Genomic DNA, 19304 nt, shown 5'->3' with positions numbered 1-19304 from the left:
ACTGTTTGAAGACACAATGCATGATTTGTGTCCTAGTGACCTACATAATTGTAGTCCAGAATTTGCCAAGGAAAATAAGACTGGAAATGGTGAAAGAAAATTTGGTTCCTCAGGTTTCTTTATCACGAATCTCTGATGGGCACAAGACCTGCCAGTGATTGTCATTAAGTGCATTTGATACTGACTGAGTTCACACACTCCAAAGATGGATGGAACCAACTATATATATAGAATCAGAAGGGTTTTCATGTGACTGTTAGCTTGGTAGTTTTTACTATTTTTTATACATATGAACTGTTTCACCTGTCTCTAATAAGTCATATGAAAACAAAATCTCATTTTTACTCTGCAAAGAAAATTTTGGAGATAAAATGTCTGGAGATTAATGAGTTTATTAGCTGACCATCATGTGGTAGTTTTATTTGTGAGTAAAAGTTTTCCTCTTCAATGTTTGTTATTTACATTTTATGGTTTTTTTTTTATATTCTGGTTTTGGCCCAGTTCTTTATTTATTTGCATTTTAAAGCACTCCCCTCCTGCTTTACAAACATTACATAACTCTTAAGTGAAACACGAAGTAATGTGTAAACACCAATCATGTGCAATTTAGAGGCAATAAATGTTTATTTTATATGAATAAAATATACATGAAGGTATTTTTCATGTTATATGGTATATATTAATTTCACCTACCAACTCCTTTATAAAAGCAATATTTATGATTTATATACTATATTTACCTCAGTAGGTTTTAGCATAAGTATAGGACAGATAGCATTAAGTAAATCTAGAAAATAATCTTCACTAATGACTGCAATATGCATTTCTGCCATCATGGAAATTTCCTGAGAGCGTTGTTCAACATGGTAGCTTCTAGCTACAAGTGGCTATTGAGCATTTGAAATGTGAATGACAAAACTCAACTTAGATATTTATTTTGCTGACTTTTAACTAAGCTAAATTTAAATGGCCACAGGTGGCCTGTGGGTAGCACAGCTGTAGATCGACCTCTCTTCAACAGACAGCAGTATCTGGGATGACTCCTTATAGAAATCAAATTCTCTTGTCAAAAAAAAAAAAAAAAGAAGAAGTTCAAATTCAAAAGTGTATCCTCATTGAATTCAAAGGTATATCCTCATTTCGATGTCTTCTTAAAATGGGAGACAATTCTATTCAGAGCAATAAATAAAATCATTTGAAGTTTTCCAAAAATATATGCTTGCTCTACTATTTGTAAAAAGATTTACACATTTTACCTGACCATTTTTATGTTTCTGTATTGTTACATAGAATGCTCACTTTTCCTCTTTCTGACAAAGTTCTGTACTCTTTGTATAAAGCAACTACATATATTGAAAAGAACCAGCAATATCAATATTTATTCTCATTTCCTTTTATCTTGGGTCTTATACTAGCCAGTCAAAAAAAAATTAAGTTACTTAGGTTGATTCCTTTCTTCCCCACCTGTGTAGTTCTGTGGTTTATCAGTGATAGGATTAGGTTCATTTGTTATTGTTTATATGCCTTTTTGGTCATTCCTGCATCACATGAATCTTTATTTAGAATTAACATGGAACATTTAAGAGTTAACATAGATTGGCTGTGCATTTTATGTGGATTTTAACAAAGGCACAGGACAATGTATCTACTACCAAGTCATGGTATGTAATGGTTCCATTACTATAAACTTCCACTGGGCTTTGCTTCTGTCATTACGCCCACCCCAGGTCCCAAGTCCTGATAATCACTGTAGTATTTCCATGTTCAGAATGTGTACAAGTGGAATCATGGAATAGGTCACATTCAGTATCTGGATTTTGTTCCATCTATGTTGCATGAATCAATAGTTTATTCTTTTCATCAATGAAAAAAATATTGTGTTGAAATCTAAGTTTCATTGTGTGGATATCTCAGTTTCTTAATTCATTCACCTGTTGATTAACATCCGTATTGTTTTCATTTTTTTGAAATTATGAAATAATTTGGTTAAACTTCCCTGAGAATTAGTAACTTTTATTAATTCACAAAATGAAATTGAGGGAGAGTTTATTTACTCCCTGCTTTCCCCCATCGGGCAATGTGCGCCATCAGAAATCTCTGCAGGAAGGAAGACAAAGGGAAATGGATCTTGATCTTTCACGTTTCCTTTCCCCAAGGAAGAAAGCAAATGTTTGTAGAAAGCTGGACAGAGAAAAAATATTAGGAATTTCACCAAAATCACTCACTACTCATGGACTGAAGGTCATATCAAAAGGTGAAGGTTGAATTTTCCTTGGTAAATGACAGAAAAATACTTAGGAGTTAGATTCACAGAGAGAACAAGGCTTAGAAGTGACCTTGAGAACTGGGCTGCAGTCATGTCTTGGTCAATCTTACCTTTATTTCTCCCTTGTAGAGAAACTCTTTTTTGACATATTCCTCACCTCCTCAAAATAAAATGTGCTGATCCAGAAGTTAATTCTAGCTAGATTTTCTTGAATTAAGTTTGGATATAGAGTAATGAGAAGTAAAAAGTTAGTGGTACAAAATGCCATAGGCCATTATTGCCATAAAAAGCAATAATGTAAGACAAAAGAATCATTACAGATAAGACCTTAAATTAAAAGCACATTTAAATTATTGACTCAGTTATGCAGATATAATTTAATAAAGAACTGAGAAGTCTTCAGGGACTTGTAGTGAATGAGATACTGCAAATTAAATATAAATTGAACATGTTAGCAAATTTATTCAATATGTTCCATAGGCCATGCTGTATTAAGTGAGAATGAAAATTTGTTTCCATTAAAATTCTTAAGAATGGAATTTGATTTGGCCAATTAGAAAATGAACTGCTTCCCCTTAAAAAGACAAACTTAGAAATGTTTCATGTCATCTCCCCAAAGTTGGCATCAGCTCAGACATCTGTGTGACACAAACCTAATTTTCCAAATCACTTCTTTTTGCTTTGTACCTTGCTGCAGCTGCTGGATCACCCTCTAGTTCCCTATGTTAAACCTCAGAGCCATCTTTTGACTTATATGTCTCTTGCTTGCTATTCATATCCCTATCTCATGCCTGTATACCACTACTTACCAGTTGCTCTTGCACATAGTTATTTTGCTGTGTATATTTGGCTATTCAAAAGCCACTCTGGCTGGGCATGATGACATATGACTGTAATCCCAGTGGCACAGGAAGCTGAGACAAGGAGGATTGGGAGTTCAAAACCACCTTTAGCATCTTACCAAGGACCTAAGCTTTAGACTTAGCAAGACCCGGTCTCTAAATAAAATATTTTAAAAGGGCTGATGATGTAGCAGTGGTTAAGCTCCCCTGGGTTCAGTCTCAGGTACAAAAACAAAAAACAAAGCGTGCGCGCGCGCACACACACACACACACACATACATAACTAGAGCTCAATAAATGTGAGTTTTTATGGTTATGGTTATAATTTTCAATACTGCTTGTTTGTTTATTTTCTGTACAAATTTCCATGCTTCTATGTTGAAAGAAGTCACAAGCAATATTGAATTATATTAATTATGTTATACACTATTGATTATGTTAATTATAACATAAATAATCTTCTGGTAGATAAACTATATAACTTGCACCTAACCTATGTTGAAAATTTTCACCTCTACGTCAAATTTTTTTTTAAATAGCAGGCATATCTTTTATACTACAAGATATGTGTGTTTATTTTAAATATCCATTTTGTATATTGAGTTCCAGTATTCTTTTTCTTGTGAAGGGGAACCCATGATGTCATGGTGAAGACTTTCCTCCCAAATGTGCACTACTTGAAAGTTGATTGATTTAAAAAGTACATTCTGATAATTGAGTACATCTCATTATTGATCCCTGAAACTGATATGAAGTTGCCCACAGGCAGCAAAACTCACAAATGAACTGCACAGATGTGTGCCTCATCCATTAATCCCTTATGCCTTTAGTGCAGTGTCACAAACAAAAATAGATAATAATTGGTACTCAAGGAATGGATCACTGACAGACACAAAAGCAATAAGCTGTTTCCTGGGAGCAGCTGCTGAAGAGTGGTCTTCATGTCTGGAAACTCCCACCTGACTCCTTGGAAGAATGCATTCATTTGCTCTCTATCAGTGTAAAATCAAAAAAAGGTTAGTTGGGCAGGAAGAAAAGCAATTTTGTAAGTCATCTCTGAGGAACAGATTCACCATGATGGGAAAGAACCGATCATTTTTCAACCCCTCTCTCCATGTTCAAACCATCATCTCATTCCTTCATAAAATAATTTCCTAAGAAGAACTGAAGAATCAGAAATCTTTCTCTGTAGCACAAACACAAATTTTTGATCCTCAGTATCACTTGTGTAACTGGAAGAATGAAATAGAATGGGACCATCTAGAGCCAGTGGTTGTGTCTGACTGTTTTTTTAGCTTGAAAAAAACTCTGCAAAGCCAAAAAAAATATAAAAGGAAATAAACATGGAATTTTTCTAACTGATTCAGGTGAAAAGTCTGTATCATCCATGCCCATTCCATGACCGAAAGGCAAACTGCAGGGGTCTTTTGGCTCTGGAAGTCATCCTGAAAATCATTGACTCAAGAAAAACATTGAGAAAAAAATAAAGGATGATAGGGACAGGTAAAAGACATTTTACGCACAGTCCTTGTGTTAGCTTTATGTTACTAAACAAATACTCAAGGTAGTACAATTTATCATGATCAAAAGTTTCTTTTGGTCAGATGTGTGAGAGGCCATCCTCGCATGTGATTTGAGTTACCTCGCTGGCTGGGTGAGAGGCGCTTAGGCACATCTTGTGTCCAGAGCTTTCCCCATCCTTCTCAGGTCCGAGGGCTTGTCCGTGTGAAGGCGTGTCTGGTCACTACCCAGAAGACCCAGTCATTGCCCTTGACCTTGGGACACTGCCTCCCTTAATCTTCATTGGATGGGATTTTCCCCAGAATTTTTTGTTCCCCAATAAAAGTCCACTCCCTGGCGTGTTCTCTCTCTCTTGCTAGCCTCTTCAGTAAACCTTGCTACCATAATAGGTGGCTGGAGGCTGGAGCTAGGAGAAGCCTTCCTGGAGCTGGTTTAAAGGTAATTAGAGTCCGTCTCTTTAATTCAAAACTCCCTAGAGGTTTCTCACGCTGTGAACCTTCATTTATGAAGCCTATACTGGCCAAGGGCTAAATAGGTGCAGTGGTGCATGTCTGTAATCCAGCAATTTGGGAGGCCTAGGCAGGAGGAACATAACTTAACATGACAACTTAACAAGGACTTAAGCAACTAGGCGAGATCTGTCTCAAAATTTTAAAAAGGCTGGGGGGTGTGGCTCAGTGATTAAGCATCCCTGGGTTCAATTTCCTGTACCAAAAGAGTAAAACAGGGTTTTTTTTTTGGCTCACAGTTTCATAGATGCCTGACCCATAGATGTCATTGTTTTGGACTGTGATGAGTTAGCACATACTGATGGGAGTAGGTGGTGGAACAAAACAGGTCACCTCATGACCTGGAAATAAAAGCAGAACACGAAAGAGGAGGAGACCAGGGTCCTATAATCCTTTTTAGGGCACACTCCAAATATTTAAAGACCTCTCAAAAGGCCCCATTACTTCCACATTCCACCACCTTTCAAATATGCCAACTTGGGGACCAAGTTTTTAATATATGGGCCTTTGAAGAGGGCTTTTAGGATTTAAATTGTAACCAAAATATTATTTATTCAATGTAAATACATTGTGCCTTATGCTCACTTAACTCTCTCACAAATTCTTCATAGCTAAATGGTTTTTAAAAATTCATTTCTTACCTTTATTCTGGTAATTCTCTAGTAACATTCTCTTGGCTTAACATTTTCCAGCCCACATAGAAGAAAATCTCTGATTTCAATGTTATATGAAACCCTTCTATAGTTCAGTTATTTTCTAGCTGCCTGACTTCCAACCACTGATGTCCTACTCCCTCCACGTGCTTCTGGTTCACATGTCCAGCAGGTAGTTCATGTTTCAGGCATCCAAGCTCCCTGGTTGCTTTCACAAATCAAGACTTGGAAATGATCAATATTTAACAGATAAGTTTTAATGGAAACAATGTGTGCATGCAGGCAAATGAGTCTCAAATTTCTTTGAAGATGCAGCCCTTAGAGAATCCTTTCAAAACTCTCTACAGGACTGGATCAAGATGGTGGAAGTGAGGGAGGCTGCAGGTTTCAACTCCACAGTTTGGAATCAAAGCAGTGAGAGAATTGCATAATGGAGAGGTGGATGAGAGAGAGAATGAACTGATTCAGAATACTGAGCTATCAGAGCATTGTAGGGATTTGAAAATTTTGGTTACTAGAAACAAAAAACAGAAAAGAATTTGTTACACAAAGGGCAGTATCTGCAGCATCAGGGCAGGTCTGGGGAGAGGGATAAGACATGGAGAAAAGAGAGGCAAAGCTGACAAGCTTAGTTCAGAAAAAGCAGTAGAAGAGAGAGAAAGAATTAAGCTGGTTCAGGAGTTGCAAAAACACATGTTGAGCAAGAAGTGCTCTATTCTCTCAATTTGCCAGTGGAGAAGAGTAGTGGGCAGCCTGTTTATAGAGAGCATACCTCAACTTACAGCTAGGGATAGGCTTCCTACCTAGAGATAATAAGAAATATCTTAATTAAATATTTAAAAGGGAACACCTTTTAAATGAACCAGCTGAGCAACCTATGTAGTGGGATAAATATCTATGAGATGAAGATACCTGAACTCCTCCTCTCCTTCTGGCTTCTGCACTGAGTGAGGTGGAGCAGAACAGAGTGCATGACACTACCAGGGAGTGCAGCACCTATGGTGTGCTGCATGTCTCTGCCCTAGGCCACCACTTTTTGTTTCTGCCAGTAGTTGCAGCCCCTAGAAAGTGGCAAGTACTTTTGCTGTTGGCCACCATCACATACCCAACCTTTCTTCACCACCCCATGTCCTCATTGCCAGGCTGTCACATTCTTCTGCCACTGTACCCCATGCACTAAAACTCACAGCTGTTTTGATAACCTTAAGTGTGTGCCGCATTTCTATAGGCAGATCCACAAGACTGTAGTACCAGGCAGGGAGAGACCTGTCCACTCTTTCACAATCAGGGGTCATTTCTTCTGACTTTCCAGAGAGTTAGTATGCGACAGACATACTGAGGAAGTGCAGAACCCAGCTAGGTTCATTCCAGAAATGGGGAGGTCTGTGTCCATAGGGCTTGCCTGAGGCTTGAAATCATGACCTGAGTTCTGCACAGTTCTTGAAGGAGAAAGGTGAACTAAATGCAGAATAAATTAATATACAGCTCTTTGTTTCATCATGGGGAAAGCTGATGTAATTACTATCTCTGAACCCAGAGAAACCAAACCAGACTGAGAAGCAGCATAAATCAGGTTAGGAAGAGTGCTAGATACAATGGATAGGAGAACTGGACACACGCACTGAGGCATTTAGAAGGGATGTGGTAGATGGTGTGGGGCATTGCAATTTGTGGACCAGGGGAATAAGCCGATTAAACCATACATTATGAAAAAGTTTGTCTGCTTTAAGCAATACTTAGGATGTACTGAGATGAATTGAAAGATGACTGCAGAAGTCTAATTGAAAGTTGAGGTGGGACACATAATAGGAGTGCAAAGAAAGAAATGGATTCAAAAAGGAAGAATTTGAAAAAAAAGGAATAATAAAAGGAATCACAGGGAAATAAAAGGGAGACCAACAGAATAGAGGAAAATGACAGAGAAATAGGGAGAAGAAGAGGGCATGAGAAAGTATTGGGGAACAAAGTCTACCATATATGCTATGTCCATGTATGAATATACCATGATGAATCTAGTTTATATACATTATTATAATGTACTACTACTACTGCCACCACTACAACTACTAATGACAATGGAAAGAAGATCAGGGGAATAGAGGGAGCAGATCAGGTGAAGAAAGAGGGGAGGGCAAGGGAAAGTACTGAGGATGAGATTGATCAGATTATGATATATGCATATATGAATATTGCATAATGAATCCTATTATTACATACAGTTATCATGCACCTATAAAAAGGATAATTTTTTTAAAAAAAGAAAGGATTTACAGGGAAGTGAATAAAGGAAGAACTAAATGTATGCAACCATTGAAAATCACCTGAAGAAGGCCCAATATTTTAGAGACTGAGAAAATAGCAGAAATAAGCAAGGTACATCAGTTGATTGCAGAGAAAAAAAGATGAGCTTCAGGGCACAACACATCTGCAGTGTTCTGTGGGTTTGCCACCACCAAAAAGTGAGGCCCCAGTAATACCTAGATGGAAGGGCTTGCCTGGGGCTTGAAATCTTTTTTTATATCATACAGGTTATCTACCTTGGGTTTTCCTTCCCTGCTGGGGACAAAATGTTGGCATTCACACTAGAATAGTTGCAAGAGCCTTGGCAACAAGGCCCTTCTTGAGGGAGAGGCTGGATAATGTGCAGACAGGGCAACAGTTGGAGAGAATATATGTTGTCTCTCCTGCAACTTTCACCCTTGAAAGCAGCACCTGGCTAACACCTCTGTTCCCTCTAAGAGTATTCCTATGCCTTTAGAACCATGTGGGCTCAGGCTGAGGCTCCTACAACACTTTGTCCTCAAGGTCTATTTGATTTGCTGTTATTGACCCCTGCTTTGGTCAGCTCAGGGTGCTGCAACAAATACCATAGCCTGGGTAACTGAAACAACAGACATTTAAAGATTTCTCACCTTTCTTTCTTTTCTTTTCTTTCTTTCTTTTTTTTTTGAGTGTGCCCATTGGGATTTTTTAAAGTTGATTTTAGTTTTTAAATACATGACAGCGAAATGTATTGCAATTCTTATTACACGTATAGAGCATAATTTTTCATATCTTTGTATAAAGTATGTTCATGCCAATTCATGTCTTTATACATGTACTTGTTTTTTTGCATTACAATTCTTATTACACATTTTTTCATATCTCTCTTTGTATATAAAGTAGGTTGACACCCAATTCCTGTCTTCATACATGTACTTTGGATATTGATGTCCATCACATTCCACCATCCTTGCTAATCCCCTGCCTCCTCTCTTTGCCTCCCTCCCCTCTTCCCTATCTAAAATTCATCTATTTGTCCCATGTTCCCCCTCCTTACCCCACTAGGAGTCAGCCTCCTTACATCAGAAAAAAAAAATTCAGCATTTGTTTTTGTTTTTGTTTTGGATTAGCTAACTTCACTTAGCATTATCTTCTCCAACACCATCCATTTACCTGCAAATGAGATGATTTTATTCTCTTTTATTGCTGAGTAAAATTCCATTGTGTATATATATGCCACATTTTTTTTTATCCGTTCATCCACTGAGGGGCATCTAGGTTGGCTCCACAGTTTAGCTACTGTGAATTGTGCTGCTATAAACATTGATGTGGCTGTCTCCCTGTAGAAATGCAAATCAAAACTACTCTAAGATATCATCTCACTCCAGTTAGAATGGCAGCTATTATGAAGAAAAACAACAGTAAGTGTTGGCAAGGATGTGGGGAAAAAGGTACACTCATACACTGCTAGTGGGACTGCAAATTGGTGCAGCCAATATGGAAGGCAGTATGGAGATTTCTTGGAAATCTGGGAAGGAAAAAACGCCATTTGACCCAGCTATCCCTCTCCTCCGTCTATACCCAAAGGACTTAAACACAGCATACTACAGGGACACAGCCACATCAATGTTTATAGCAGCACAATTCACAATAGATTTCTGACCTTTCTAGAGGCTGGAAGTACAAGATCAGAGGGCCAGCATGGCTGGGTTCTGGTGAGTACTTTCACCCCGGATTGTAGACCCAGGCTTCTCTTTGTGTCCTCACACAGGAGAGAGAGAGAGAGAGAGAGAGAGAGAGAGAGAGAGAGAGAGCAGATTACCACCTTCACGAGGACTAAACTCATTCGTGAGAACTCCACCTTTGTGACTAAATTACCTACCAAAAGCCTTAACTTCACAACTGCAAGCCCTAACTTCATAATTGTGGCTTTGGGGATTAGGCCTTCAACATATAAATGTTGGTGGGGGAGGGACAGACAAGGGGCTGAGGAATGGATAACACTCAAAATTCTGAAGGTTCATGTTTCAATTTGTCTTTGATTCAGTTTCTCCTGACCAGTGTCTTGGAGGGAAGGATGCAAGGCAAGACGTGGACAATGACTGGAGTGACTAAGTACATCTCACACACCTAGCACCAAGGAGCAACACACAAGCAGATGGATGCTAGCAACAGGCTTTGAAGGGAAACTGTTTCAAGCTCACAGAAAGCATCTCTCTCCCCCTCTCTCTATCCCTCTCCTCTCTCCTCTCTCTATTCCTCTCCTCTTCCTACCCCCTCTCCTTCCCACCTCTATGCTGGGATTGTGGTTCAGCAGTAAGAGCGCTCACCTAGCATGTGCAAGGCTCTGGGTTTGATCCTTAGCACCACATTAAAATAAAGGTATTGTGTCCAACTACAAATAAAAAATAAATATTAAAAAAGCAAGAAAGGAAGCACCTGTCTCTATTCAGGTGTGTCCTGGATGTGTTTCCAGGAATTTTTCTGTGTGTTGCATTAGATGACTAATAATTTAGACTTCTGGCTATTTATTTTAATTCTAATATATTTACCTAAATTTTTTTAATATAAATATTTTTATTTATGTATGATAGCAGAATGCATTACAATTCTTATTACAATATAGAGCATAATTTTTCATATCTCTGGTTGTATACATAGTATATTCATACCACTTCATGTCTTCATACATTTACTTTGGATAGTAATGATCATCACATTCCACCATCACTAATTACCCCATGCCCCTTCCCTTCCGCTCCAACCCCTCTGCCCTAACTAGAGTTTGTCTATTCCTCCCATGCTTCCGCTCCCTATCCCAATATGAATCAGACTCCTTATATGAAAGAAAAAATTTGGAATTTGGATTTTTGGGATTGGCTAACTTCACTTAGCATTATCTTCTCTAACTCTATCCATCATTTACTGACGAGTAATATTCCATTGTGTACATATGCTACATTTATTTTTTATCCATTCATCTATTGAAGGACATTTAGGTTGGTTCCACAGTTTAGCTATTGTGAATTGTGCTGCTATAAACATTGATGTGGCTGTGTCCCTCTAGTATGCTGTTTTTAAGTCTTTTGTGGCTGTGTCCCTCTAGTATGCTGTTTTTAAGTCTTTTGTCCCGAGGACAGGGACAGCTGGATCAAATGGTTGTTCCATTCCCATTTTTCCAAGAAATCTCAATACTGCTTTCTATATTGGCTGCACCAATTTGCAATCTCACCAGCAGTGTATGAGTGTACCTTTTCCCCCACATCTTTATCAACACTTATTGTTGTTTGTCTTCATAATAGCTGCAATTCTCACTAGAGTGAAATGAAATCTTAGAGTGGTTTTGATTTGCATTTCTCTAATTGCCAGTAATGATGAACATTTTTTCATGTATTTGTTGACTGATTATACATCATCTTCTGAGAAGTATCTCTTCAGGTCCTTGGCCCATTTATTGATTGGGTTATTTGTTTTTCTTTGTTTGTTTGTTTTTTGGTGTTTATCTTTTTAAGTTCTTTATATACCCTAGTGATAAGTGCTCTATCTGATGTGTGAGGGGTAAAGATTTGATTCCAAGATGTATGTTCTCTATTCACCTCACAGATTGTTTCTTTTGCTGAGAAGAAGCTTTTTAGTTTGAGTCCATCCCATTTATTGATTCTTGATTTTAATTTTTGTGCCAAGGAGTATTATTATCTCCAAATGATGGAGATTAGGGATTACTTTTTCTTCTATTAGATGCAGGGTCTCTGGTTGTATTTCTAAGTCCTTGATTCATTTTGAGTTTTGTGCATGGTGAGACATAGGGGTTTAAACTCATTTTCTTGCATATAGATTTCCAGTTTTACCAGCACCATTTGTTGAAGAGGCTATCTTTTGTCTAATGCATTTCTTGCCACCTTTGTCTATTATAAAATAATTGTAATTTTGTGGGTTAGTCTTTGTGTCTGCTATTCTGTCTGGAAGTCTGTTTTGGTGCCAATACCATGCTGTTTTTGTTATTATTGCTCTGTAGTATAGTTTGAGGTCTGGTTTAGTGATGCCACCTGCTTCACTCTTCCTGCTAAGGATTGCTTTAGCTATTCTTGGTCTCTTATTTTTCCAATTGAATTTCATGATTTCTTTTTCTATTTCTATGAGGAATGTCATTGGAATTTTGACTGGAATTACATTCAACCTGTATAGTGCTTTTGATAGTATGGTCACTTTGATAATATTAATTCTGTCTATTCAAGAGCAAGGTAGATCTTTCCATCTTCTAAGGTCTTTTTTGATTTCTTTCTTTAGGATTCTGTAATTTTCATCATATATATCTTTCTCCTCTTTTGTTAAATTGGTTCCCAAGTATTTTTTTTTTGAGGCTATTGAGAATGGGGTAGTTTTCCTCATTTCCTTCTCAGAGGATTTGTCACTGACATACAGAAATGCCTTTGACTTAAGGTGTTGATTTTATATCCTTCTATTTTGCTGAATTCATTTACTAGTTCTAGGAGTTTTCTGGTGAAACTTTACAGTCTTCCAGGTATAGAATCATATCATCAGCAAATAGTGCCAATTTGAATTTTTCTTTTCCTATGTGTATCCCTTTAATTTCTTTTTTTTAAATTTAATTTTCCACTATTTTTTATATCTTTATTTTATTTTTATAGGTGCTGAGGATTGAACCCAGTGCCTCAACACATGCTAGGCAAGCGCTCTACCTCTGAGCCACAACCCCAGCCCCCCTTTAATTTCTTTTGTCTGTCTAATTGTTCTGGCCAGTGCTTCAAGAACTATGTTAAATAGAAGTGGTGAAAGAGGGCATCCCTGTCTTGTTTCAGTTTTTAGAGGGGATGCCTTCAATTTTTCTCCATTTAGAATGATATTGGCCTGGGCTTAGCATAATAGCCTTTATGATGTTGAGATATGTTCCTGTTATCCCTAGTTTTTCTAGTGTTTTGAACCTGAAGGGGTACTGTATTTTGTCAAATGCTTTTTCTGCATCTATTGAGATGATCATATGATTCTTATCTTTAAGTCTATTGATGTTATGAATTACATTTATTGATTTCCATAGTTAAATCTAAGTTATCAATTGTATTATTGAGTTCTATAGTTTCTTTGTTCAGCTTTTTTTTTATTAGTTGCTCAAGACAATACAATGATCTTGACATATCATACATTTGATTCAAATAGGGTATGAGTTTGGAAGACCTATCTAGTGATGAAAGAGGTGTGTTAAAGTCACCCAAAATTATTGTGTTGTGGTCTATTTGACTCTTGAACTTGAGAAGAGTTTGATGAACATAGCTGCTCCATTGTTTGGGGCATATATATTTATAATTGTTAATTCTTGTTGGTGTATGGTTCCCTTGAGTAGTATGTAGTGTCCTTCTTTATCCTTTTTGATTGACTTTAGTTTGCAGTCTATTTGATATGAGAAGATGTAAACTCCTGCTTGCTTCCGCAGTCCATGTGAGTGGTATGATTTTTCCCAACCCTTAACCTTCAGTCTGTGAATGTCTTTTTCTATGAGATGTGTCTCTTGGAGGTAGCATATTGTTGAGTCTTTTTTTTTTTTTAACCCAATCTGCTAGTCTATGTCTTTTGATTGGCCATTGACGTTCAGGGTTATATTTGAGACATGATTTGTGTTCCCAGCCATTTTTGTTTATTTTTAGTATTTAATGTGACTTGGTTTCTCCTCTGATTATATTTTCCTATAGTGTAATCCCTCCCTCTGCTGATTTTCATCATTGTTTTTCACTTCCTCTTCTTGGAATCTTTTGCTGAGGATGTTCTATAGTGAAGGCTTTCTAGTTGTAAATTCTTTTAATTTTTGTTTATCATGGAAGGTTTTTATTTTATCATCAAATCTAAAGTTTAGTTTTGCTGGATATAAGATTCTTGGTTGGCATACATTTTCTTTCAGAGATTGGTATATGTTGTTCCACGATCTCCTGGCTTTGAGGGTTTGGGTTGAGAAATCTGCTGAGATATGAACTGGTTTCTCCCTAAATGTGATCTGATTCCTCTCTCTTGCAGCTTTTAAGATTCTATCCTTATTCTGTATGCTAGGCATTTTCATTATAATATGCGTTGGTGTAGATCTGTTGTAATATTGTACATTTGGTGTCCTGTAAACCTCTTGTATTTGGTTTTCCCATTCATTCTTCATGCTTGGGAAATTTTCTGGTATTATCTCATTGAGGAGATTGTGCATTCTTTGGTTTGAAACTCTATGCCTTCTTGTATCCCAATAAGTCTTAGATTTGGTCTTTTGATGCTGTCCCATAATTCTTGGATGTTCTGTTCTTGGTTTCCTCACTTTCTGCACTGTGTGATCAACTTTATTTTCCAGATTGTATATTTTGTCTTCATTATCTTATGTTCTTTCTTCCAAGTTATCTAGTCTGTTGGTTATGCTTTCTATTGAGTTTTTTATTTGATTCATTATATCCTTCATTTCAAAAATTTCTGACTATTTTTTCCAGGGTCTCTATCTCTATCTTGAAGTAATCTTTTGCTACCTGTATTTGCTCTCTTCTCTCATTGTTGGAGTGATCCATTTTTGCTTGTATTTGCTCATTCAGTTCATTCTTTAATTCACAGAACATTTTAATTATGAACCTTCTGAACTCCTTCTCTGATATTTCATCAACTTTACTGTTCATAGGTTCTGTTATTATAGTATCCTGGTTTGTTTGGGGCACTTTCCTCCCTTGGTTTTTTTCATGTTGTCTATGTGTCTTCCCATTCTTGCAGTGTGGATCTGAGATATTACAGTTTTTTCCCTATATTCTTGTAGTACCTGCGCAGATTGTCAGTACTGCACCTTGATGTTGGGCTTCCAGATCATGCTGGTGTCCCTGGATGAATGCTACTGCATCCTAGGTCTGGGACCTGCGTAAGTTGGAGTGGGTGGGTGTGGGTCACTGGACTTGACCTCCCACGGTAGTCTGCTGGTAGGAAGGGGTGGTCCTGCACCAAAGGCTAGGCTCTGGCAGTGTCTGATCCACAGGGGAGGCCTACTGAAATCCTGGATCCTGCGTGGGCTATTGTCTATTTAGCTAAATTTTGGTTGAAATATTATTTAGTCAAATTTATCAATCTTGAAAATGCCCTCTACATTTTTAAGGCAAATTCCCCTGAGGTTTCTTGTATGATATCTAAAGTATTGACTTTTTAAACAATAAATTATTTTGAAATAAATTTAGGTTTGCAGAAAAGTTGCAAATATGGTACAGAGAGTTCTCACATATTCTTTACCCATACTCTCCTATGTCACACAGTACTGTTTTCAGTACAAAGAATTAACATCTGTGCATCGTCATTAGCTAAACTTTCACATTTACTAAATTTTCCCACTAATGCTTTGTTTCTTATTGTTGTTCCAGGATGCCACTTAAGACACCACATTGCATTTTGTCATCATGTCTCCTCAAGTTTCTTCAATCTGACCACTCATTAATTTCTCCTGGGTTGGGGCTGGGGTTGTGGCTTGGTGGCAGAGCACTTGCCTAGCACACGTGAGGCACTGGGTTCAATTCTCAGCACCACATAAATAAATTTTTAAAAAAGTATTGTATCCATCTACAATTAAAAATAAAATTTTAAAAATTTCTTCTTGTTGTTTTTAATCTAACCCTTTGAAAAATATTGGTCGGGTTGTTTGCAAAATGTCACTCAAATTATTCTCAAGATAGACTGAGGTTTGCAGAGGAATTTCAATATTTTGGAAGAATGTCACTGAGATAATATACCATCTTCATCCAATTACATCAGGGGAGCATGATACAAAAAGACATGCTAGGTGTGGTGGCCTGTGCCTGTAATCCCAAAGGCTCAGAAGCTGAAGAAGGAGGTTCACAAGTTCAAAGCCAGACTCAACAACTTAGTAAAGCCCTGAGCAACTTAGTGAGACCCTGTATCTAAATAAAACATAAAAATAGCTGGGCATGAGGCTCAGCAGTTAAGCACCCCCTTGGTTCTATCCGCTTACTGAAAGAAAGTAAGTCAATAGATGTGGCCAGCAGCAATGTTGTCATGAGGTTCCAATGGCGATTTTCTACTCCCTGCCTTTCTTCTACATGGGTTTACTATAGAAGACTTGTACAGAAGATTTGTTTTTTTTCCCCCGTTTGTTAATTTATTCAGTTTGTTGGATATAGAATTGAACTCCAGAAAGATTAAAGGTCAAAAGAAGAAAAATGAGAATACAAAGCCAATCTGTGAATCCAGAAAACATTATAAACACACCAAAATACAAGTTTAATCAACAACCAAGTGTTACCAGAGACATTAATGGGCATGGTACAATGTATTTGAGGCATAGTTTAGTTTTTTGAAACTAAAAGATAATAAATCAATCTAAAAAAGATAATAAGCCAATATCTAGAATTGCTAAACATTCTTAGACAGGAGCTATAAAAACCACAATAATGACAGCAGAGGTAAGAGGTTGCCATTTAAAAAATCCACAAAGGATGCCAGAAAAGGACAAGGAAATCTAAAGATATGCTTAATTTTCTAGTAACCACCTTAGGCCAACAACTCTGGCAGGCGGGGAGCCAGGCAGCAGATGTGCAGCGGAGGCGGCGGCGGGAGGCCAAGTCCCACTCCCCGCTCCCGCTCCCCGCTCCCGCTCCCAGCAGCAGGGGTAGGCTGTGGCATCTCCTTGGGGCCTGCCAACCAGGCGCTCTGAGGTGAGCGAGCGGCGGGAGGTGTCCAGCGGTCCGCGCCAGCACCCATCTGCTCTGCCTGCCAGGGACACTTGAGAGGCGGGGACACGCGGTGGTGGAGCCCTCCACGGCCGTGACCTTGGGGAGCCACTTCCCTGGAGCCCAGGTGTCTTCGCGGTGCCTTGTGGCACCCACCTGCTCCAAGCCGCGCCGGCTGCGGTCTTGGAGCGTGTTGCTGGCGGGAAGCTCCTGGAGGCCTTTGGCTTCTCCAAGCTCTGTGCTCCTGCGCCTATCTGTGTCCCTGTGCCGCCCGTGACAGGTGCAGGAGCTGGGCGCTCCTTCTCCTTGCTGAAGTCTGGGGGTAGGGGGCGGGGAGAACATTTCCACTGCTGGTCTAAGGATTTGGAAATCCTGGAGAATTACCTTTGTAAGAACCTGGGAATAATTTCTTTAAATTTTAAATTTCATCTCTTAGTTTTCCATCTTGTTGCATTTCTGAGGCAAATGGAGAATCCGTGAACAGCTTTACTAATGAAGAGTTCCACTGCCACTTCTTTGACGAAGGCTTTACTGTCAAGGACATTCTGAACCCCAAAATTAATGAGTGTCTTCTTCTGATGATAAGGGTGCCTTTTATGTTGCAGACCTTGGAGACATTCTAAAGAAATATCTAAGATGGTTAAAAGCTCTTCCTCGTGTCACCCCCTTTCATGCAGTCAAATGCAATGATAACAGAGCCATAGGGAAGATCTTACCTGCCATTGGGACAGGATTTGACTGTGCTAGCAAGACTGCACAGTGAGAATTTCCTATGCAAATCCTTGTAAACAATCTTCTCAAATTAAATGTGCTGCCAGTATTGGAGCCAAAATGATGACTTTTGACTGTGAAGTTGAGTTGATGAAAGTAGCCAGGGTGCATCTAAAGGCAAAGTTGGTTTTGCAGATCAGCTCTGATGATTCCAAAGCAGTCTGTCACCTCAGTGTTAAATTTGGTGCCACACTCCAAAACCAGCAGACTTCTTTTGGAACTAGCTAAAGAATTAAATATTGATGTCATTGGTGTCAGCTTTCACGTGAGGAGTGGGTGCACTGATCCTGAGATCTTAGTTCAGGCCATCTCTGATGCCCACTGTGTCTTTGACATGGGAGCTGAGGTTGGTTTTAGCGTGTATATGCTTGATATTGGTAGAGGCTTTCCTGGATGTGAGGATGTGAAGCTTAAGTTTGAAGAGATTACCAGTGTGATCATCCAAGCACTGGAGAAATACTTTCTGTTGGATTCTGGAGTGAGGAACATAGCTGAGCCAGGCTGTTATTATGTTGCTTCAGCTTTCACTCTTGCAGATAATCTCATTGCCAAAAATCATGTTAAAGGAATAGATAGGCTCTGATGATGAATATGAGTCAAGTAAATAGACCTTTAAGTATTATGTGAATGATGGAGTATTCACAGATCATTTAATTGCATCCTTTATGATCATGCACGTATAAAGCCCCTGCTGCAGAAGAGACCTAAACCAGATGAGAAGTATCATTAATCCAGTATAGGGGACTGACATGTGATAGCCTTGAATGGATTGTCCAGCACTGTGACCTGCCTGAAATGCATGTGGGCAATTAGATGTTTTCTTAAAACATGGGCTCATACACTGTTGCCACTGCTTCTACTTTCAATGGATTCGAGAGGCTGACAATCTATTATATGATGCCAGGACCAACATGACAATGCATGCAGCAAATCTAGAACTATTGTTTCCCAATAGTGCAGGAGCAGGACATCAGCACTCTGCCTGTGCCTTGTGCTCAGGAAAACAGCATGAAATCTCATTTGGCAGCAGCAGCATGTGCCTCCACTCGTAGCTATAGATGCCACTCTGTAGATGTTAACTGCAAGGCTAGTTTAAGTCAAGGGATCTGGGGGGGGGGGACCATGTTACTTAATTACTGCTACATTTGAAATGTCTTTGTAAGTGCAGGTTTGGCACAGATGCCAGAAACATGGAAGACTAGAAGGTGGGGTCACACTTATCTGTGTTCCTATGGAAACTATTTGAATATTTGTTTTATATGGATTTTTATTCATTTTTCAAACAAGCTATTAAAGAGGGCCCTCTAAGCTGCCAGCAAGCATTTATAGCTTGTACAATGGTAGAATGGGCCAAAAGCTTAATGTTTTGACCTGTTTTGAACATATGTATCATCTAAGAAAGAAGTTTGGGCAATTATCTGCTTCAGCCACAAACAAATTCAAACAAATTAGAGGGTGTTCAAAGAAAATCCATGTATCAGTTTTTTTTCCCTTAGACAACAAAATCAGAATCTCCAAATGTGTTGATAATAAAGGAGCTTTAATCAACCTGATAATCAATATGTTCTCATGTTCTGGGTAAGTTTCCTCTAAGTCCTTTGTTAAGTCCTTTGTTATAGTTTGGATCTGGAATGTTCCCTTAAGGCTCATCTGTTGAAGACTTGGTCCCCAATAAAGCAGTATTCAGAGAAAGTGGTTGGATAATGAAGGCTTTGACATCATTGGCTGATTATTCCACCAATAGATTCACAAATTGATGGCATTATTGGAATGAGTTGGAG

The 19304-nt window shown here is 38.5% G+C and overlaps 1 pseudogene; it reads left to right on the top strand.

Annotated features, from left to right (window-relative positions):
- Positions 1–9754: 9754 nt before the first annotated feature.
- LOC144251355 (ornithine decarboxylase pseudogene) lies at positions 9755–18672 on the top strand (annotated as a pseudogene).
- The last annotated feature ends 632 nt before the right edge of the window (positions 18673–19304 follow it).

This window comes from Urocitellus parryii, assembly GCF_045843805.1.
Source record: "Urocitellus parryii isolate mUroPar1 chromosome 13 unlocalized genomic scaffold, mUroPar1.hap1 SUPER_13_unloc_12, whole genome shotgun sequence".
In the NCBI taxonomy this organism is placed as follows: Eukaryota; Metazoa; Chordata; class Mammalia; order Rodentia; family Sciuridae; genus Urocitellus; species Urocitellus parryii.
Note: the sequence above shows the minus strand (reverse complement) of the source record. Positions and strands in the feature narration are given on the sequence as shown.